Below are 24,308 nucleotides of genomic sequence, written 5' to 3' on the forward strand. Positions count from 1 at the left end.
TTACCTTGCTCCTCCACCCATCCCTCTCTATCTACATTATCACTTCCCCATCTCACTAGCCACCCCTCACACTCACCCTCATCCTACTGCAAGCATACCAACTAACAACACACAAGGGTAGGCACTTGAGAGGTTTAGCCAATGTCCATGTGAAGTTTCTGGTAATATGTTGTCATACAATAAATCTATATTTTCAACACTTTCCCTTACTGGACAGATCTGTGTGCACCTTGAGAAGTGTCTTACGGTGCTGGTGTGGGATGGTGTCAACCTGGCGCATCATCTGGCAGCCAGGATTTACAGCGTCAAGTGAAGTAAATGTGGCCATGGTGATGCCATCGCTGGCCTCCTGGGCAGCAGTGTTGTCAGGGGCTGATGCCCTGTGTCCTGTGCAGCATCAGGTGATGGCGGAGAAGGTTGGTGTTGTTGTTGGTGCTGCTGGTGTTGGGGCTGAGCGTGGAAGGAATCAGAGGAGCAAGGTGAGTTTCAAGGGCACCGATGTTGCTGCAATAGATGGCAGCTGCAGGTGAGATGACAGAAGCAATCTGTCAATGGTGAGAGAGGTTGTTCCTATGAGGTGGCACTGAAGATACAGTTCGCTCTAAACACTTGCAAGCTAAAGAAATCTCTATATGCCTTACAAATGCAGTATCCAACAGTTTCTGCGCTCTGAAACTGACCATCTGCAACATGGCATCCTTTACACCAGTTCTGCAGCTGTCAGTTTATCAGATACATCAGAGCAGACTCAACTCACGCCAGGGTGAGCTGGCCTGTTCCCCGAGCATCGGGTAACCCGTGGGGGAGCACATAAAATTGGAAGGAAGCCTCAAAATACCATTAAATTGGCTCTTAACAAGCCATTTAATGAGCTCAATTGTCTCCCCCGCCGCTAGGTGTCGGGTCAGTTCTCCGCTGACAGACCCGATCTTTGCTATTTTGACAGCGGACCTGCCTCCAAACACTGGCAAAGTCCAGCCCACAGGTTCAGTTATGTCCTCCAGGGCCTTTAGTTGGGGTTATGAGGATATGGACAAACACACAACCTCTTTATGTGAGATTCCTTAAGGGACATCCATTAAGTCCAATATGGATTTGAGTATGTAAAGGTCATTTGGCCTCCATAAAACACACCAAAAATATTCTCACTGCAGCTCTTGTTTAACTTTGTATGTAAATCTGCACAACGAATATGGTTTCCCTGACTGAAAGCCTTCTAACCTGGCTCACAATGCTCAATTTATTTGGGGACCACCTGCACCTGATCTGTACTCAGGGCAAATACTGGAAAATGGGCTCCAGGTCATTGATACTATCCACACCTTATTAACATAGGATTTAAATAGGAATGTCCACACCACCAGTGCCACCCACTCCCTTCACCCCCAAGAGTAGCAAAAAAAAGTGCAGCTGCTAAATTGGGAACTGGAAAAGTGTGGGCACTGCTATTGGGGTGCAAATTTGGAGCAGTGGGATGGTATCCAATTTATCTTTACATTGCACTCAAAAAGAGGTGCTAATTGGGTGCTAAACCTGAAATAATCTACCCTTTAGACTTGTTTGCAGGTTTTTTTTAATCAAATGTGTATTGCCCTCTAATTTTCTGCTCCTTTTCTCTCCTGCTCTCTCTAGGTCATACACCTCCTGTGGTCAAGAAGGCAGTTGAGCAGCCTGCTCCTTCAATGCCGTCTGTGCCAATCTTGAGTCAGCCACTCGGAGCTGTGAGCCTAAAAGGTGTGACCTGTTTATACCCAATGGTTGGAAATGGGCTTTTCACTGAAACGATTGAAGGTGTGGTATATGCAACCAATTTTTCAAAGTTTATTTGAAAAATGTATAAAGTTTATCAAGAAAAACATATCGTCAGTGAGATTGGTGTTTAAACTTACCTACCCATAGTGCAAATTAAAAAGTGCAAAGAACATTATGTCCAGCAGCTCGAATGTCATTATTTCAGTTCAGTTTCTAATCCATTAATCCATGGCAATTAAACACATTTTACATAATTATGCAGATTTGGACATGCCACAGAGAGCATACTCATGGTGGGAGTGGAAAAAAAATCTGTGTAAGTGAAATTTAAAAGGATGGGGAATATTAAAGGGAGAATGACAAAAGGATGACCAAAATTCTGAAAGCCTTTGGAAATGCTCATAAACATCTCAACCCATTAGAAGCTTTGGCTATAAGGACTAAGGAGTGACAGTCAAAAATGATTGTAAAGGAATCCTAAGGTGCTGAGATGAGTCTGCAGGCAAGTAACTAAGCAACCCAATGCACGACCCCACTCCCCCACCCCCTGTTTGATGACTACTGAAGTTAAGGTGGTGCTGCAAGAGATAGTTGTAAGGAGGGCGGCCCTCTCTGCCACTCTATGACACCATTCCCATAGGACAACATTGTAGCATGTCTGAAGGAGGCAAAGTCAAGTTTCAAGCTGCAACGATTGTTATTACCAACCCTATGCTGCATGGAAGCTGCAGCTGTCCTTCCAACAGATGGCAGAGATCTGCATCTGGCTCTCTGTCGACCCTATGAAGACAGCTCCCCACAGTCATTTGCAGGTAGTGTTCCACAACCTGTCGATATGGATGGTGACAATTTGATGGGTGTGGCCAAACAGGTCACGGTGGCTATTAATCACTCCTGGCATGCCTTCTTTCATACAGTGACACTGTGATTGGGGTGCTTCCAAGGGAACATCCAGCATTATGATTAGTCAGGTGCTCACAAATCTTAGTTGTGTCATTGAGACTGCTGTTCCAGCTTCCTGTGGGAATAAGAGTTTCTGCTGTAATAATCATCTGCCAAAGTGAGCTATGTTCAACTCAGTCTGCAGATGCGAGCGTGCGGTTACCAGCAAGTGAGAATCGAGCACAACTCATTCAGCCCGACTTGCCAGCCATTTCTCCATGAATCATCCTTTCGTTCTTCCAAGCATTTCAGACAGGTGATTCTCATTGGGAAACCTGTGACGCCATTATTGGTCCAAAAAAATTGAACAATTGGCACAAAGGCTCATGAGAATATAAGTTCCAGCAGAAAAAAAAAGAAAAACAGTTAAGTGGCTGAAATACACATTACTGCCTCCTTTCCATGACCTTCTGTATATACATCATTACCTAGCAACTCTAAACAGCCATTTCACATTTTGATTATATAATTTTAATTGGACATCCTGCACACCCAAATGTGAGCTAATGGCATGCAGAGCATCCACACTGCCAATTTAATGGGCCGGATTTTGTGATAAGAACAACGGTGAGACTAACAGCGCTCACCCGTTATAACGGGGTAAATCGGTCAGCAACTTCTGGTATCCACACATGCGCAGTTAAACGCACAATTCCAGAAGTTGCTGTCAGAGATATCCTGCTCCTCCACAAGGTGTGCTGTTGCAATCCTCGCCGATAGATTCAGCAGTGAAAAGACTGCGACGGCGTGAACGTCGTGTACTTGCCTACTAGTGCCGCACTAAAAACAGCTGAAACAGTTAGGGCTGGTGCATTCTGGAGTAAGTGAGTTTTTAACAGCCTGATAAGTGATAATTACTGCTGAACACACTTATAATTACTGCTGAACACATTTCTCATTCCCTCAGAAGAAAATTAGTGGTGGAGATTTTTTTTAAATGTAAAAAACAAAATTTTTACTTTTTTGCCTGTCTCTTTTATCTCTCTTCGCAGGAGACAAAACAAGCCTGTCTCCAAATTGCAGAGGAGGTCAACAGCAGGGACACGTGGCCAGGAGGACCTGGGTGCAGTGCCGGAAATGTTAAAATGATCTCATTAGATCAGGAAAGGTGAGTACAAAGCTATACTCAAATCCATCCTGCTGTGCCTCTCATCACATCCCCATCACTCTGCCTTCCCAACCCTACCACTGCAGATCATTACTTGCCTTGCACATCCACCCATCCCTCTATTTCTCTATCTACATACTCACACCTCCATCTTACTAGCCACCCCTCACACTCACCCTCATCCTAATGCAATCATACCAACTAACAACACACAAGGAGGCCATTTTGCATTGCCACCCCAATCCATCATAGTCTCCCTCTAAAGATGTAACCCATCCATTCGTTACACTCATTCCATCACTCTCGCTCAACCTTCTCTTCTTTCCCTACTTGCACAAAAAGAGAGCCCACAATAAGAGGGAGAGGGAGGAAAGTGGGGGTGGAACGCCATCATTTATCACCCTCACAATAGCAGAGGAGGCTGCGTTAGAAGTATCGGGATTCATCGAAAAGCTCGAGGTGGAAGATGGAAAGATGGGGACATCTCGGTAACCTGGTGACAGAATTACATATCAAACAGCTACATTGGCATACATCAGTCACTCATATGGGGATTGATGTCATCAGCCACTGAATGGTCATCATGTGCATAATGGTATCTGTACCCATTATTCATATGACATTTCTAACTCATCTCTTTACTCTCCTATAGGTCCATCAAGAGCCTTCCCCGCCCCCCACAACTGTACAGGAGGAAGAGGAAGACAACTCCTCAGAGGAGCTTCCAGCCTCTGAGGGCACACTGTCACCAGACATGAGTGCACGCAGCACCAGCGCAGATACGTACACCTCGGTGGGACCCACGCGAGATAGAGTAATGTCGCCACCTGGTGTCTCACAACTCACAAGTGAGCAAGAGCAGATGGTGTTGACAGGGACAGCAGTGGAGGCTCCTCGCTGGAGGGTGCAGGACGTTCCCAACTCTGCTCAGCTGCATGCAGATGCTGAGCCTCAGGGGCCATCGAGAAAGAGGGCGATCCTGGAGCTGAAGGAAGAAGTGCAGGAGGCTTTGGCAGAATTTGCATTCGCAATCTCTGCAAATGTTCAGAGATTGGAGGAGTCCATCTCCAACATGGGCACCACCGTATCGCAGGCGATGGCGATTATAGGCTCCTCCATGGAAAGGATGGCCACCTGCATGGAGCAGCTGATGTGCCACTCACATGAGCACATGCTATCTATGGAGAATAGATGGTAGAGGCTCATAGACCTCCCCATCAGTCTATTCTCAATCATCAGCAAAGTGATGGAAGGTGTCATCGACAGTGCTATCAAGCGGCACTTACTCACCAATAACCTGCTCATTGACGCCCAGTTTGAGTTCCGCCAAGACCACTCGGTTTCTGACCTCATTACAGCCTTGGTCCAAACACGGACAAAGGGGCTGAATTCCAGAGGTGAGGTGAGAGTGACTGCCCTTGACATCAAGGCAGCATTTGACCGAGTCTGACACCAAGGAGCCCTAGTAAAACTGAAGTCAATGGGAATCGGGGGGAAAACTCTCCACTGGTTGGAGTCATACCTAGCACAAAGGAAGATAGTTGTGGTGGTTGAAGGTCAATCATCACAGCCCCAGGACATCGCTGCAGGAGTTCCTCAGGGCAGTGTCCTAGGCCCAACCATCTTCAGCTGCTTCATCAATGAACCTTCCCTCCAACATAAGGTCAGAAATGGGGATGTTCGCTGATGACTGCACAGTGTTCAGCGCCATTTGCAACTCCACAAATAATGAAGCAGTCCATGCCTGCATACAACAAGACCTGGATGACGTTCAGGCTTGGGCTGATAAGTGGCAGGTAACATTCGCGCCACAGAAGTGCCAGGCAATGACTATCTCCAACAAGCGAGAGTCTAACCACCTCCCCTTGACATTCAATGGCATTACCATCGCCGAATCCCCCACTATCAACATCCTGGGGGTCACCATTAACCAGAAACTTAACTGGACCAGCCACAAAAATACTGTGCCAACAAGAGCAGATCAGAGGCTAGGTATTCTGTGGCGAGTGTCTCACCTCCTGACTCCCCAAAGCCTTTCCACCGTCTACAAGGCACAAGTAAGGAGTGTGATGGAATACTCTCCACTTGCCTGGATGAGTGCAGCTCCAACAACACTCAAGAAGCTCAACACTATCCAGGACAAAGCAGCCCGCTTGATTGGCACCCCATCCACCACCTTAAACATTCACTCACTCCACCACCGGCATACCGTGGCTGCAATGTGTACCATTTACAAGATGCACTGCAGCAGCTCACCAAGGCTTCTTCGGCAGCACCTCCCAAACCTGCGACCTCTTCCACCTAGAAGGACAAGGGTAGCAGGTGCATGGGAACACCACCACATCCAAATTCCCCTCCAAGTCACACACCATCCTGACTTAGAAGTATATCGCCGATTCTTCATCGTCACTGGGTCAAAATCCTGGAACTCCGTACCTAGCAGCACTGTGGGAGTACTATCACCACACAGACTGCAGCGGTTCAAGAAGGTGGCTCACCACCACCTTCTCAAGGGCAACTAGGGGTGGGCAATAAATGCTGGCATTGCCAGCGACACCCTGATCCCATAATTAAAAAAAAGACCTCCTTTCTAGGAAGGATGTCAGCCTAGACTTAAGTCCTCATGGCCCCACTGCTATGCAGCAAGGTGCTCTTCAGCTCCTTGCTAGCAGGGAAGTGCGGATGGCCCATGAGAGGGATGATGGTGAGAGGTGACATGGAAGTGTGGGCTCCTCTCAAAGTGCTAACACTTCTCCCCCACTGCCACCCCCTCAGTCAGAGCCCCAGATGCCTCCTCGGACAGCCGAGTCTGCCCCTGCACAGTTGCAGGAAGAGCAGACTTTGACGGGACCATTGGGCTCCAAAACCCAGAGGACGTCCGCCAAGAGTGTCTAAGCAGTCACAGCAGGGAGGTGAGCAGGCTGCCTCTAACTCTGCTGAAGCCACAGGGGTAGCACCTCGTAGAAGCATGTGTAAGAGGAAGATGACACACAAGTAGATTCACAAAGGTAGCCACTTGGGTGTTTTATTCAATGTTAATGTCAAGTTTCCATTAATGTGATCTCAACCATAAAAATCTTTATTTTCACCACTTTCAGGTCTTGGAGAAATTCATGTGCACCTTTGGAAGTGCTTTAGTGAGTTGCAGTGAATGGTGAGACATAATGGTACCTCCACCAATGGTGATCAGTGTGAAAGGAATGGCTTGGTCATTGTGGGGGTTGTTTATGGTGTTGCTGTGGGGTGGTGCCAACCTGGTGCTGCATGTGGCACCCATATGGGTGTACAGCGTAAAGTAAAGTAAATCTGGCCATGATGAGGCCATCCCTGGCCTCCTGGGCAGCAATGTGCTCGGGTGCTGATGCCCTCTGTCCTGTGCAGCATCAGGTGGTTGCGGAGAAGGTTGGTGGTGGTGCTGTTGGTGCTGCTGGTGTGCCTGTTACTGCTGCTGTTGGGGCTCATCATGGTCAGATTCTGAGGACCAAGGTGAGAGAGTATAAACGGCACCCATGCTGGTGGAATAGATGGCAGGTCAAATAGAGAAGCAATTGGTCAATGATGAGAGAGGTTCTTCCAATGAGGTGACACTGGATGGAGACTTTGCTAGAAACACCTGCAGCCTGCAGAAATCTAAATCTGTGCTGGCAATGTAGTCAGCAATAGCTTCCGCCAAAAGAAAGTGATCAGCTGTGAGGTCAGACCTTTTATAGTACCTTTGATGCTGTCAAGTAATCAGCTGGATCAATGTCCACTCAACTCCTGCCTCAGGTTGACAGACGTGGTTCCCAAGCTGCGTGAATCCCGTGGCCATGCAGGGAAATTTGAAATGTAGGGGGAAAAAGGCTCTTAAGTGTCTGACAACAAGATTATAATGATTTCAATTAGCTCGCCCGCCTCTGCCGTTCAGGTTGCTGCCGCACTGGCAAACGCACCTGAGGAAATGGCGCGTGGGGGTAGGATGATGGCAGGTTCCCGACCTGCTCCGACCTTTTTCAAATTTCCCACCTGTCCCACCTCCAATTGCGCCCGCACGGACCCCAGAAAATTCCAGCCATGGAGTCCAACCTGCATGGCCAATAAACCCCAACCCAAGAAAATGGGTCGGGATTGCGGCAGGACTGGAGCAGCGGGTGGACATCCCGCCCTGCCGCTGGAAGGAAAATACAGCCCGAGATGTCAGACGTTTATGCAGGAATATGTAGCATTTTTCACGTGGATGTGAGGCCACAATGTGACCATATAAATGTCTTACTGGGCAAACAACCTGTTGACTGTCTGTGTCAACACTTGATGATATGGCTTCATGTTCTCCTTTATTTTAATCTTAAACTCTCTGAAGATATATCAACTAAATAGGTAAGGAGACTGGAGCTTTGCACTTTACTCCAGTCACCTTTTAGCGTGGATTGAATAACTAAATGGAATGGGATACTGTTCTGGACCGATGGACATTATGTGACATTCTGAACATTTTATGTGTGCAGATAGCACCCTCTGGTGGCGGTTATTGTGTTAACAGTTTGTATGCTGAAAAGGTCATCTGACCTTTCTTCCTGTGTGAGGTCATTTGACCTTTGTTCCTTTCTTCCTGTGTGAGGACATTTGACCTTTGTTCCTTTCTTCCTGTGAGGTCATTTGACCTTCCTACCTTTCTTCCTGTTGACCCCAGGAAGCAGTTTTACCAGGAAGAACCTGACTTGAGTAATGGAGAATTCCATGAGGGATTTTCAATCCAGTGTAATCTGACTTCATATGTTAGGCCAAACGCAATATCTGTGAGTATCTTTAGTTCTTAGCATAATAGCAATGTTGTCAGAGTAATATTTTGATAATACTAATATTAAAAGGTTAATATTTAATAGTTACAGAAGTTAGTTACAAATGTTAGTTAGTTATACAATTAGTCTATTCTACTGTTGTAAATATGTTTATATCTTGTGTAATATCGAATGTGTAGTACTCAGTTTATGTACAAAACATACTTTGTCTTTGTTTACAGTTTCACAAATTTGTTCAAGTAAAGGCTTCAAACAGCAAACCGCTTCACGAAGAATTATTTGGAATAGAATGTTTAACTTGCTGGATAACTAGATAGGAGCACGTCTAGCGCGGCCAGTACAGTGAAAAGATATCAGTGAAAAGATATCAGTGAAAAGATAGCAATACGGCTAGCTGTGAAGAGCAGAGCAGGAGGAGCCCAGAGTAAGCCTTAACCTCGTAGAGCACATCTACCTCACATCAACATGTCAGAAGATAATAACGAAAATGCTTTGCAGCAAGTAGAAGACCTTAAACAGGCAGACGAAACTGTAGAACGTGACAATCGGTCTATAAGCACCGGTTACTACAGGTCGCAAGTTGGCTCACGGTCATCGGGTGGTTCTAGAGTAAGCATAGCCCTCGCCAGAGCACGGGCTAAACTAGGAGCAGCTCAAGCCACAGCTGCGCATACGGACAGTGAAATAGAAATAAAAGTAAGTCAGGCCCGTCTCCAAGCTGAACCCCAAGCAGAACAGGCCCGGCTCCAAGCAGAACAGGCCCGGCTCCAAGCAGAACAGGCCCGACTCCAAGCTGAATCCCAAGCAGAACAGGCCCGACTCCAAGCTGAATTCCAAGCGGAACAGGCCCGACACCAAGTGGAACGCCAGGCTGAACAGGCCCATCTCCAAGCCACATTAGACGCTCTGCAGCAACAAAAAGAGATAGATGCTGCATTAGCCGAGACACAAGTATTCGAGGCAATTTTGGAGGGAGCTGAACCCGAGACAGCTTACAAACCTTTAATTCCCGTTCCGTAGCAGAGTCCACGACTGCGCACCATAGATTACGTGAGCGACCATGCCGACATACAGTTTACAGGAGAAAGGGATGGAGGCCCGCACATCTCTACAGACGCAAACACTTCGTATGACATGCCACAAGTTGCCAACCGACGTCAAAGCAGACGGCGTGCCTCAAGCCGCAGAGTCTCCCCCAGCAGAACGGAAGACACAGTGCAAAGGAATAGGACGCAGAATAGAGAAAGTCGGAGACAAATCCCCTCTCGGTTCCTTGAGACCCCCAACAGAGCCCCCAGCCAAGGCAACCCTGGCCCAGGTCCCAGCACCTACAACCTCGCCAAATACCTTGCACACACCCAGCTGGTGACTTCGGGGTTAATCAAGTTTGATGACAGGCCAGAGAATTATCGGGCTTGGAAGTCCTGCTTCCACGATGCCATATCGGGCTTAGACCTGTCGGCAGGAGAAGAGCTCGGCCTCCTTATCAAGTGGCTCGGCCCAGAGTCCGCCGGACAGGCCTGTAGGATAAAAGCGGCCAATGTGGGGCAGCTGCCAGAGGGGTTGAAGAAGGCTTGAGTGAGGCTGGAAGAAAGCTACGGCTCGCCCGAAGCCATTGAAAGGGCTCTCTTTGACAGGTTGGCGAACTTTCCGAGGTTGACGAGTAAGGAACCCCAGAAGCTCCGCGACCTTGGAGATCTGCTGTCGGAACTCGAAGCCGCAAAGCAGGACGGCTACCTACCCGGTCTATCGTACTTAGACACTTCCAGAGGGGTAAGTCCCATCATTGAGAAGCTTCCATTTAACCTGCAGGAGAAGTGGATAACGTTTGGATCAAAGTTCAAGCTAAAGCACAACGTGGCCTTCCCACCATTCTCTGCGTTCGTTAAATTCATCCGTAAAGAAGCCAAAGCCAGGAACGACCCCAGCTTCAACTTCTTCTCCTCTCAACCAGCACTTGCCAGAAGAGACAAGTTCGACAGACATGGAAAGACACCAATATCTGTCCACAGAATGCAAGTGTCCTCAACTGAGCACACAAAGACTCAGAAGAAACCTGAGGATATGAGCAAACAATGCCCTATCCACAACAAGCCCCATCCTTTAAAGAAGTGCAGAGGCTTCAGGGAGATGTCCCTGGAAGATCGGAAACAATATCTTAAAAGAGAGCTCTATATGTTTCAAGTGCTGCTCTTCCACGAGCCATCTCGCCAAGAACTGCAAGGTAGATGCAAAATGCACTGAATGTGAAAGTGATCGGCACGTTTCGGCACTACACCCAGGCCCAGCTCCTTGGAAGTCAGAGACGCCTCCTCCCGCATCAGAGCACGGCGCGGAGAGAGAGGGAGCTGCTGGTACGGAGATTACAACAAGGTGCACCGAGGTGTGTGGAGGAGTGAGCGCAAGAGCATGCTCCAAGATATGCCTCGTTAATGTGTACCCTGCAGGATGTCGCCAGGAATCTGAAAAGATGTATGCCATACTAGATGAACAAAGCAATCGTTCTCTAGCAAGATCCGAGTTCTTCAACATCTTCAAGATCAAAGGAAGTCCGTCGCCTTACACGCTGAAGACGTGTGCTGGATTTTCAGAGACAGCCGGCAGGAGGGCCTGCGGTTACGTTGTTGAGTCAGTCGACGGGAAGATTAGTCTCCCCCTTCCTACACTCATCGAATGTAATCAAGTCCCCGGCAACCGTTCTGAGATTCCCACTCCGAATGCAGCTCGTCATCACCGTCATCTGAGACGCATTGCAGACGAGATCCCACCTCTTGACCCAGATGCAAGCATACTTCTGTTGTTGGGAAGAGACATCCTGAGGGTACATAAGATAAGGGAGCAGATCAACGGTCCACATGACGCCCCTTTCGCCCAAAGGCTAGACCTCGGCTGGGTCGTTGTTGGAGATGTGTGCCTCAAGGGCGCTCACAAGCCATCTCAGGTGAGCACACTCAAGACTTCCATCTTGGAGAATGGTCGTCCAAGCTACCTTACCCCATGCAGTGGACAGATCCGCATGGTGTTTGACTCCAGTGCACCATATCAGGGCGTCTCTCTCAACGACGTACTCCTCACAGGGCCTGATCTTAACAACAGCCTCTTGGGAGTGCTCATGAGATTCAGGAAAGAGCCCGTCGCCATCACTGCCGATATCCAGCACATGTTTCATTGCTTCGTGGTGAGAGAAGACCACAGAGACTTCCTCCGCTTCCTGTGGTATCGGGACAATGACCCTAATAGAGACATTGTGGACTACAGAATGCGTGTCCATGTCTTTTGGAATAGCCCATCCCCTGCTGTCGCCATATACGGACTAAGGAGGGCTGCCAAGGAAGAAGACGACGACTTTGGCAGTGATGTGAGAGGGTTCATTGAACGAGAGTTCTACGTCGACGACGCACTGAAGTCATTCCCGACCGAAGCAGAGGCCATCAGTACCCTCAGACGAGCCCAGGAACTACTTGCACTATCCAACCTCAGGCTGCATAAGATAGCCTCTGACAGGCCAGCAGTGATGGAGGCATTCCCCCCTGAAGATCGTGCTAAGGACGTCAAGGACCTAGACCTCTTCACTGATGACCTCCCCCTACAGCGTAGCCTAGGGGTGTCGTGGAACATAGCAACAGACACGTTCACGTTCCAAGTCCTAGACGCCAAGAAACCATTCATACGTAGAGGAGTGCTCTCTACAGTCAACAGCCTATACGACCCTCTCGGCTTCTTAGCCCCTGTCACCATACAAGGCAGGCTGCTCCTCAGGGAACTCTCTACACGCGCTAAAGGGTGGGATTCGCCTCTCCCTGAAGAGATGGAAGCAGAGTGGGACAGATGGAGAGACTCACTCCAAGACTTACAGGAGATCCGAATACCTTGCTGCTATTCATCTTTCTCTCCCTTAAATGCCCAATTCAAAGAGCTTTGTGTCTTTGCAGACGCATCCGCTAAGGCCATTGCAAGTGTGGCTTATCTGAAGGTCACCACTCAAGAAGGACAAAGCAAAATCGGCTTCGTCTTTGATAGAGGCAAGTTGGTGCCCCAGCCAGACCTCACCATACCCAGATTGGAACTGTACGTAGCAGAACGCAACCTACCCCCTCACAGCAGTCTACGGAAGCTGCATCCTATCATCGACACCGATGGACCGTCTCTGAGGTGGTTCTTCTTTTGTCGCCAGAGGACTCCAGTGACAAGTAGAGTTCGGACTATGTGGAGTCGTTAATGACCCCAGACGGGGAGTGTTCTGGACCGATGGACATTATGTAACATTCTGAACATTTTATGTGTGCAGATAGCACCCTCTGGTGGTGGTTATTGTGTTAACAGTTTGTATGCTGGAAAGGTCATCTGACCTTTCTTCCTGTGTGAGGTCATTTGAGCTTTGTTCCTTTCTTCCTGTGTGAGGACATTTGACCTTTGTTCCTTTCTTCCTGTGAGGTCATTTGACCTTCCTACCTTTCTTCCTGTTGACCCCAGGAAGCAGTTTTACCAGGAAGAACCTGACTTGAGTAATGGAGAATTCCATGAGGGATTTTCAATCCAGTGTAATCTGACTTCATATGTTAGGCCAAACGCAATATCTGTGAGTATCTTTAGTTCTTAGCATAATAGCAATGTTGTCAGAGTAATATTTTGATAATACTAATATTAAAAGGTTAATATTTAATAGTTACAGAAGTTAGTTACAAATGTTAGTTAGTTATACAATTAGTCTATTCTACTGTTGTAAATATGTTTATATCTTGTGTAATATCGAATGTGTAGTACTCAGTTTATGTACAAAACATACTTTGTCTTTGTTTACAGTTTCACAAATTTGTTCAAGTAAAGGCTTCAAACAGCAAACCGCTTCACGAAGAATTATTTGGAATACAATGTTTAACTTGCTGGATAACTAGATAGGAGCACGTCTAGCGCGGCCAGTACAGATACGCTACAGAGATTTGCATGTAGGCTACTTCTATGTGCAGTTATTGAAATCTTGATTCAAGCATAATCCTCACATAAGTATTATATATCTTGGAAAGCCAGTTAGTAGTTTAATTGCTATCATTATAGCTCTCATTCATTCATAACTGCATATTGAGGTATCAATCTCCACATTCGTACACTTTCATGGCTTCTGTGATCTGGCCTTTGTGGTGATAATCACTGGGAAGAATAAATGTTTATCATTCAAAATGTGGGTGATTTTAATTTTCCTTTTATTTTCACCGAAATGAAAATGTAGTGGTTTTAATACATTGTTATTTCACTTTCTTATATAAAAGACCTAGGGGAGTGAAATTCCTCTAAACGAGCAGAAAATATGTGAAAGCATTGGGTTTAACATCCTCTGATCATGGTGCACTACCCCTCCTCATCTTTCTTAACCTCTCTGCAGTCTTTGACACAGTCGACCACTCCATCCTCCTCTGTTATCCAGCTGAGTGGGACTGTCCTCGCCTGGTTCCACTTTTACCTATCCAGTCATAGACAGAGAATCTCCTGCAATGGCTTCTCTTCCACCCCCGCATTATTACCTTTGGAATTCCCCCAAGGATCTATTCTTCTTCCTCATAGAGTCATAATGGCACAGAAAGAGGCCATACGGCCCATCGAGTCCGTGCCGGCTCTCTGTAGAGCAATCCAGTCAGTCCCATTCCCCCGCTCTATCCCGCTAGCTCTGCAAGTTTATTTCCCTCAAGTATCCCCTTGAAAACACTGAGGCCCCGATTTTCCCCCAGCCGTCGGGCGGGGTTTCAGGCGGGCGGCGGCTGAAAATCCTGAATTTGGGGGTCCCGACACCATCCCGCCCAAAACCCTGCCCCACGTAAGTTTCAGGGGCGGCGGGTACCCGCCCCGCACTGGGACCCGCTGAAACCAGGCAGGAAGGGATTAGTGCCAATTAACTGCTTGTTAACAGGTAGTTAACAGGCAGTTTTTAGCCTAATCCCTATTTTGAGGGGTTTCGTGTGAGTTTCCCGACGGCTCCAAACCATGCCAGGTTAGAGCAGGCGGGCCGTCGGGTTGAAGGAGTTGGAGGGGTCGCGATGTTGGCGCTCAGGTGAGTGATGGGTGCATGAGTGTAAAGGTAAGTGTGTTTGGTGTGTCTAAAGTGTGTAAAGAACTTTTACTTACCTGTACTTACCTTCACAGCCTTTCTTCCTGTAGCCGTCGGGAGCGCATCACTCAGCCAGAACTGAAAGCTGAACGGCTGCGATCTGTCAAAAGTGACAGCCTTCAGCTTTGAGTGCCGGTAAGAGTTCTAACTGAGTCTGTGCAGAATGACTCATGTCAGAACTCAGACTGTCAGTGTTTGACAGCTTCAAACAGCTGTGAAACACTGATATTTCATCTGTCAAAAACTCTTGACAGATGAAATTTCAGTCTGTGACGTCACCTGTTGCCGGGTGGCCCTTAATTGGCTTGTTGAGCCCGCAGCGGGCTCAACAAGGTCAATCAAGGGAAAATCGCGCGGATTGGCTGGACGTCGAAGTAGGCGGGTCAAAAACCCGAAAGGGGAAGTCCCGCCTTCTTCCCAACAGGTTCAGGAAAATCTACCCGAGTGTTTCCGCTTCCACCACTTCCGTCGGCAGCGAGTTCCAGGTCCTCACCACTTGCTGCGTAAGAAAGGTTTTCCTCACGTCCCCCCTGTATCTCTTGCCCAAAACCTTAAATTGTGTCCTCTAGTCCTTGTACCATCAATTAGTGGGAACAGCCTTTCCCCGTCTAGCCTATCCAAACCCGTCATAATCTTGTACACCTCTATCAAATCACCCCTCAAACTCCTTTGCTCTAATGAAAACAAATCCAGCTTCTCCAACCTGTCCTTGTAGCTAAGATCCCCCATCCCCGGAACCATTCTGGTAAATCTCCTCTTCATCCTCTCAAGGGCCTTCACATCCTTCCTAAAGTGTGGTGACCAGAACTGGACGCAATACTCCAGTTGTGGCCTAACCAGTGCTTTATAAAGGTTCAGCATAACTTCTCTACTTGTGTCCTCAATACCTCTATTTATGAAGCCCAAGATCCCATATGCTTTGCTAACCACTCTCTCAATATGTCCCGCCACCTCCGGGAACCTATACACATTAACTCCCAGGTCCCTCTGTCCCTGCAGATTCTTTAAAACTGTGCCATTAAGCGTATATTGCCTCTCCCTGTTCCTTCTGCCAAAATGCATCACCTCACACTTCTCTGTATTAAATTCCATCTGCCACTTGTCTGCCCATTCTGCTAGCCTTTCTATGTCCTGTTGCAGTCGATTGGCATCAACCTCACTGTTTGCCAACCCCCCATTTACATGCTGACCTCTTGTCATTCATTAATCTATTTGCTACGTCTCTCTGGATCATTTTGAACTCAATCCGTATCCTTGCAACATCCAGTTTTTCACATAACTTGGTGCCATCCACAAAATTTGACATGCTACTTCCAAAACCCTCATAGTTTTATAGATAGTAGGTTTCCTGGGACACATTGCTGCGGCGGGGTCGGGGGGGAGGGTGTGTAATTGGTCAGAGCTTCCCAATTATAAACACAAACATTGATAATCATTCTCTGTTTCCTATTACCCAGCCAATTCATCATCCAATTCCAGCTTCCTGTTTGATTGCAGTTGTTTCTATTTTAGCCATAAATCTCTTGTGAAAGACATTACTGCCCGTCATACCACTTGATGGAGTGAAACTGCCTTAGACTAATATTCTTGAACACCTGCGATCAACTAAATTTATTACAACTTTATATATATCATATTACTATATATTATGGCTGGAATTTTCCTTACCTTGCCGGGTCCTGGGCGGCCGGTGTCCATGGCGAATCGTGACCCCGCAGCTGGCTCCATCCCACTGTAGTAAATTAACTTACCTTAATGGGGCCTATTAAGCCTGCCCAACGCGTTACCCAGCCCAATTAGATGGAGCAGGTCTGGTGACATCATTCTGACGTATTTTAAGCCAGGATCCTTAAAGGGACCCTGGCCACGTTAAATTTTAATTTTAATCTAACTTAGTGGGTGTTGAATCTTTACTGTACAATAATATAATAAAAGTTATATATGAGTGACAAAGAAATATTTAAATATCATTAAGTAAAATGACTCCATCTACAAATACGATCAAGAACATAATTTAAAAAGTACATTAATTGGTAAGTTATTGGTGCTTTAGTCACAAATCTATAGACTTTTGTATCAGTAACTGGTAAAAGTAAAAGATGTGTGTGTAAGAACATAAGAAATAGGAGCAGGAGTAGGCCATTCGGCCCTTCGAGCCTGCTCCGCCATTCAATGAGATCATGGCTGATCTTCTGCCTCAACTCCATTCTCCGGCCCTATCGCCATATCCCTTGATGCCCTTACTAGTCAGAAATCTATCGACTTCTGTTTTGAGTATACCCAATGACTGAGCCTCCACAGCCCTCTGGGGTAGAGAATTCCAAAGATTCACCACCCTCTGTGTGAAGAAATTTCTTCTCATCTCAGTCCTGAATGGCCTACCCTTTATCTTGAGGCTGTGGCCCCTGGTTCTAGACTCCCCAGCCAAGGGCAATATTCTCTCAGCATCCATCCTATCAAGCCCGTAATAATTTTGTATGCTTCAATGAGATCCCCTCTCATTCTTCTGAATTCAAGAGAATACAGGCCTAGTTTACTCAATCTCTTCTCATACGACAGTCCCGCCATCCCAGGAATCAATCTCGTGAATCTTTGTTGCACTCCCTCTATGGCAAGTATATCCTTCCTTAGGTAAGGAGACCAAAGTTGTACACAGTACTCCAGGTGTGGTCTCACCAAGGCCCTATATAATTGGAGTAAGACTTCTTTACTCCTGTACTCAAATCCTCTTGTAATGAAGGCCAGCATACTATTTGCCTTCCTAATGGCTTGCTGCACCTGCACATTCACTTTCAGTGACTCATGTACAAGGACACCCAGGTCCCTTTGAGCATCTGCATTCCCCAATCTTTTGCCATTTAGGAAATACTCTGCCTTTCTGTTTTTTCTACCAAAGTGGATAACTTCAGATTTATCCACATGTAATACTTTAAATTAAGCAGATTTTAAATGTAATTGTAAAGGGGTGGATTTACAATCTTATGCAAGTTCAGCAGAAGAGCTACGGAATCCCTAATAAACAGTGTAAGTGGTGCTTACAATGTGTTTCTGGGATTTCTGCTGGTCTTCTGTTGAAGTTAACAATTGGCAAGTGAGAGAACCTCTGCAGAAATTCACCCTAAAGTCTCAAAATGAAAAATTAAATTAGTCATATTCAGGAACCGAAAGCAAATTGAACCAGTGGAATGATTGATGAGAATGAAATTATCACGGTTGATGACTTGATTTCATGTGTAACTGGACAATCACAGTATGCTGTGAGAAAAACCTGACCAGAAATAACATAAAAATGTATTTAAATGGTATATGTCATTTTTTATAGTGCAGATCAATTCACTGCAACTACTGTTCAGTTGGAAGGCAACAGCCAAGAATGGCCAGTGGAAAATATATTTCCCTCACCATCCAAGGTAGCACTTACATCGCTTCTGGAATTTCTAAATTAACATTTACCAGTAGCTTTTCAAGTAGAACAGAATCTCCATCAATCTGTTAGCTGATGTAGTCAAGATGTTTTTATTTTGGTTTGCTTTCCATGCTGTCAAGTAATCAGCCGGAGCAATGGTCATGGAACTTACACCTCAGGTTGACAGACGTGGTTCCCGAGCTGCGTGAATCCTGTGACCATGCAGGGAAATTTAAAAAGTAGGGGGAAAAAAGGCTCTTGAGTGCCTGTAAAGTACCTCATAATTATTTCAATTGGGTCCCCCGCCACTGCAGGTCAGGTCAACTCCATGATGACAGACCTGTGGGAAAGGAGTGTGGGAGCGAGATGACAGCAGGTTTCCGACCCAATGTCAAAAATAATAACTTTCTCACCCGACCCGCCACTGATCGCGCTTGCTACCACCCCAGAAAATTTAGCCCTATATGACTAAGTGATCTAAGTTGACTAAACTGCTGGATGTAATCATATCAAAACATCTTAATGGGATTCAAATGTTAATTTTACATAAACAAACTGCTCTATATATGATACTGTTGTAGGGCTTTCAGAGGGGGATCCATTGCATGTTTATAATCATTTAAATTAAAGTTTGCAGCTGTAATTTCAGTAAAATGGAATCCATTTAGAGATCTTGGAAGAAAATGTTTCCATACTGCCCTTATCAACAGGGAATATAGCATTGGAATATTTAGAATTGAACCAACAGGCACACTAATCTCTGTCATTGTCTATTTATAGAGATGCAAATAGTTTCACCTAAAGTCTATTTTGCTGTAGGTTATGAGGCAGGCTTCCTCACTGCACCACAGAGTAATTTCTGCCAGGTCCAAGAAATATTTTAATAGTGTATTGCTCCAAGTGCCTAGACAATTGCTAGTGCTGTACTTTGAGGAATGTTCTCATCTGCTGTTACAAGACCAAATTTTTTTTAAACAGTAGACATATATCCTCCAAAAACGTCACCTGTAATACTTGGTAATGATCTGTGAAATTATTCTGGAGTTATCTTGCTTTTGGCATTCGCAAGCAGATGGGACAGAAAGGATTACTATGACATCCTCCCTTCCTGTACAGAAAACGGATAAAGGCTCATCAGCACCCATGTATTACATTACTATCCACAGACAAATTGCATTAGTTGAATATATAAAACCAATTATATTGAGGTGAATCCTAATCTTTCTTTATTCCTATTGTTTCGAGTAATGACATCCCACTCCCCGCACAGCAACTGAGCATGTTATTATCTGTCAAAATGTAAAGATCTTTAATTAGGTAAGAATGTTGCAAAATTACAATGAACTTTTTCATGAAAAATAAATCAGCTCTTTTTGATTTTCTCACCTTCCATCTCATTGTTGCACTAAATTTCTTTACTGAAAGGAAATGTTTAATTCCCTGAAGTGTTGATACCTCTCATTTTGTCAAATTCGATGTTCCTAGAAAAACCCTTCCCTTAAGGACATCTTTAAACTAATTACATTTGCAAATAGGGAAATGTAGCAAGAAAGCACCATAAACCCCAAAGGGCACATAAAGCAAATTAATGCTTCCAACAACACATTACTACAGTTAATTCACATCCTTTTTATGGAAACATTTACATAAAGGGAACTTTTGCTTAGGCAGTAATTTATTCTCCACAGTCAGAGAAAAACTGGTGGTTCACGGGAATATTTTCAGGGATGTTCCCAGCAGGAAATCAGGAAAAGAAAAACAAAAGCAAATAGTGGAATCAAGCCTTAATGTGGCATAAATTTGAAAACATCACAAAAGGAAAACATCAACTGCATTGAGCGCAAACAAGTTACTTAACTGTTATAAAGCCATTTTAAAAATATGTAAAATTTTCAACTTCAAAGGAATAAAAAGTTCTTGGAAGGAAGAAGGATCTGCAGAGGATGTGCCAAAGAGGAAAAATATCAGGAAGTAAATAACAAAGAAAGATCATTTAACCCATAAAACCTGTTCCTTCCACAGACTAGGTGCAACTTGAACTCTGTCCAAATTGGTGAATAATTACGTCTAAAACTTTCAAGAAGACCAAACTCTGAAAAAATAGAAAATTCCAAGATATTAATCTAACATTGCAACCTACACTTTTCAACCTGGATCACTTGAATTGTACAGAACCCATGGTCTCAGCAGCACATATCCAGAGTTATTAACCTATCTCTGACAGCTGGTCACCATAAGTGAATAATGAAGTTTGAATGTTTCTTTTAGTTCTTTAGGACTTGGTCCATTGTGCGGCGTTAAAGCAAAATTAAATCAATGCTATCAGCCAAAGTTCAGCAGCTTGCAAAAAAATCAAATCAGCATAATATTTGAGCATCTTTGTTTAAACTTATCCATATAAACCTTACCAACAACAACTTGCTTTACATAGCGCCTTTAACATAGAAAATTATCCCAAGGTGCTTCACAGAGGGGTAATCAGACAGAAAGGGACACTAAGTCATTAGGAGGCTCAGAGGTAGGTTTTCAGGAGGGTTTTAAAAGAAGAGAGAAATGGAGGGGTTAAAGGAGGGAATTCCAAAGCATAGCACATAGGTGACTGATGGGGCATCTGCTAATGGTGGGGCGAAGTTAGGGAAGGATGAACAACTGAATGAACATGGAACGTAAAAGCTCCAACAGCACTATCTGAAGAAGAGCAGGGAGATCTTCCAGTGTCCTGGCCAACATTTATCCATCAACCAACACCTATAATGAAGATGTGGTCATTTATTGGCTGTCGTGTTTCCTATATTACAACAGTTACTACACTTCAAAAGTATTTCATTGCTGGAAATTGCTTTTGGACATCCTGAGGTCATGAAAGGTGCTATATAAATACACGTCTGTATTTCTTTCTTTCCATTAAGTCATGTACGTAAGTGGACATTTATCCCACTTTGTCCTTAAAGAGCATCAATTATTTTTCAGAGTTTATTCCAAATACCTGATTTGTGAAAAAAGTATCTGATCTTACTTTTGTATATTTTCCTATTGTGTCCTCTAGCTCTGCAAGCACAGTTTAAATTAAATATCCTACTTACATCAGCATCGTGGCCTAAAGAACAGATAGTGGGCGGAGAAAGCGCAGGAGATCCAGCAGCTGGCCGACAACCACGATGTGCGTGGATTCTTTAGCGCAGTCAAGACCGTCTACAGCCCAAGCACCCAAGGTCCTACCCCACTGCGGGCCAAGAATGCAGAGGTACTCATCAAGGACAGAGAGGCAGTCAGTGCCCGCTGGAAGGAGCACTTCAAAGATCTCCTTAACCGAGACTCTGTCTTCGACGCGAGTGTCCTCAACTCCATCCCGCAGCATGCTACCCGCCACCACCTCAGCACAACCCCAGGCCGGCATGAGGTTGAAAAAAGGCCATCTGACAACTGAAGAACAACAAGGTGTCAGGAGCAGATGGAATCCCCGCCGAGGCGCTAAAACATGGTGGAGAAGCATTATTGGTGCGAATACATGAACTCATTTCTCTTATTTGGAAGGAGGAGAGCATCCCAGGGAATCTCAAAGACGCCGTAATCGTGACCATCTTCAAGAAAGGTGACAAGTCCGATTGCGGTAATTACAGAGGAGTCTCCCTGCTGTCTGCCACAGGGAAAGTCATCACAAGAATCCTCCTCAATCACCTTCTCCCAGTGGCTGAAGAGCTCCTCCCAGAGTTGCAATGCGGATTCCACCCACTAAGGAGCACAATGGACATGACCTTCACCGCGCGTCAACTACAAGAGAAATGCAGGGAACAGCACCAACCATTGTACATGGCCTTCTTTGACCTCACAAAGGACTTCGACACCATCAACCGTGAGGAATTATGGAGTGTCCTCCTCAAATTCGGCTGTCCTCAAAAGTTTGTCACCATCCTCCGCCTGTTTCACGACGACATGCAAGCTGTGATCCTGACCAACGGATCCACCACAGACCCAATTCACGTACGGACCGGGGGCAAGCAAGGTTGTGTCATCGCACCAATGCTCTTCTCGATCTTCCTTGCTGCAATGCTCCATCTCACCCTCAGTAAGCTCCCCGCTGGAGTGGAGCTAATCTACAGAACAAACGGGAAACTGTTCAAACTCTGTCGCCTTCAGTCCAGATTCAAGATCGTCCCATCCTCTGTCATCGAATTACAGTATGCAGACGATGTTTGCATCTGCGCACACTCTGAGGCCGAACTCCAAATCATCATCAACACCTTCAGCGAAGCGTACGAGAGCATGGGCCTTACACTAAACATCCATAAGACAAAGGTGCTCTACCAACCTGCCCCCACCACACAGTACTGCTCCCCGATTATCAAAATCCATGACGAGGCCTTGGACAACGTGGACCACCTTCCATACCTTGGGAGCCTACTGTCAACAAGGGCAGATGTCGATGACAAAGTCCAACACCGCCTTCAATGTGCCAGTACAGCCTTTGGTCACCTGAGGAAGAGAGTGTTTGAAGACCAGGACCTCAAACCCAGCACCAAGCTCATGGTCTACAGAGCAGTAGTAATACCCGCCCTGCTGTATGCCTCAGAGACATGGACCATGTACAGCAGGCACCTCAAAGCACTGGAGAGGCACCACCAATGCTGCCTCCGCAAGATCCTGCAAATCCATTGGCAGGATAGGTGCACCAACGTCAGTGTTCTCGCTCAGGCCAACATCCCCAGCATCAAAGCTTTGACCACGCTCGATCAGCTCCGATGGATGGGTCACATCGTCCGCATGCCCGATACGAGACTCCCAAAACAAGCGCTCTACTCGGAGCTCCAACACAGCAAGAGAGACCCAGGTGGGCAGAGGAAATGCTTCAAGGACACCCTCAAAGCCTCCTTGAAAAAGTGCAACATCCCCACTGACACCTGGGAATCCCTGGCCCAAGACCGCACAAAGTGGAGAAGAAGCATCTGGGAAAGCACCGAACATCTCGAGTCTCTTCGCTGGGAGCAAGTGGAAGCCAAGCGCAAACAGCAGAAGGAGCGCACGTCAACCCAAGCACCCCACCCACCCGCCCCTTCAACCACCTGTGGCAGAGACTGTAAGTCCTGCATTGGACTCATCAGTCACCTGAGAACTCATTTTTAGTGTGGAAGCAAGTCATCCTTGGTTCTGAGGGACTGCCTAAGAAGAAGAAGATTTATGCCTTTCAGTAAGTTGTTTTATTTATAGGTGTGAGTTCTAGTCAGTGCTACAATTCACGTTATTTTATTAGCAAATGTAAATACTTCAAGCAAAGGCGATAATCAGAATTTCAATTTCCAACTAATTAACAAAGTACTGTGACACTTTACAAAAGCAAAATACTGCGGATGCTAGAAATCTGAAATAAAAACAGAAAATGCTGGAAATACTCAGTAGGTCAGGCAGCTTCTGTGGAGAGAGAAACAGAGTTAACGTTTCAGGTCGATGACCTTTTGTCAGAATGGTTCCGATGAAAGGTCATCGACCTGAAATGTTAACTCTGTTTCTCTCTCCACAGATGCTGCCTGACCTGCTGACTATTTCCAACATTTTCTGTTTCTATTACTGTGAACACTTTATGCTGATTTGATTGTTTTGTATGCTGATGAACTTTAGCTAATAACATTGATTTCATTTTCCTTTTACTCCACAGAATGGACCAAGTCCTAAAGAATTAAAAGAAACATTCAAACTTCATTATTCACTTTTGGTGACCAGCTGTCAGAGATAGGTTAATAACACTAGTTTTTGGCCATACTCCAGTTAATGAGGCTTAGTACATACACGCTGAATGATGTAAAACTGATTAGAATAATTGGATCATGAGAATACTGCACTCAGCATTTGGTATTTCACTGTACTAGTAATCATCACAAACAAATCAGTATCTTCTCGACCTCTGTTGTGCATATGTAGCATCAAGCAATAGTCAGCTGAACCATCAATTAAGTTTTCATTGGCAAAAATGTCAACAGTCAGTAAATCAACATTATTAAGCCAGCTGATACAGGCTAGAAGACTATTCTATCTTCAACTGATCATATTCAGATTCAATTCTACAGATCATTGTGACAAAACAAAACCACAACTTAAAGTTTACTACCAACTTGTTACTGCAGATAAAACTAAGTGCAGGAAACTCTCGATTTACCGGCACCTAATCTCTGTTAACCGGCAAAATGCAGGAGTAGGTTCAGGTAAGTTTTACTTCATATTAGTGGCCAT

At 45.6% G+C, this 24,308-nt stretch overlaps 1 protein-coding gene across 2 annotated transcripts in view; it reads right to left on the minus strand.

The window, feature by feature from the left end:
* Positions 1 to 24,308, minus strand: part of znf804b (zinc finger protein 804B) — a 1,078,762-nt gene that overhangs the window by 773,149 nt on the left and 281,305 nt on the right. The gene's annotated exons all lie outside the window — the stretch shown is intronic.

Source organism: Somniosus microcephalus, chromosome 5, assembly GCF_052327205.1.
Source record: "Somniosus microcephalus isolate GS21.2 chromosome 5, FLI_Smic_1.0, whole genome shotgun sequence".
Taxonomy (NCBI): domain Eukaryota; kingdom Metazoa; phylum Chordata; class Chondrichthyes; order Squaliformes; family Somniosidae; genus Somniosus; species Somniosus microcephalus.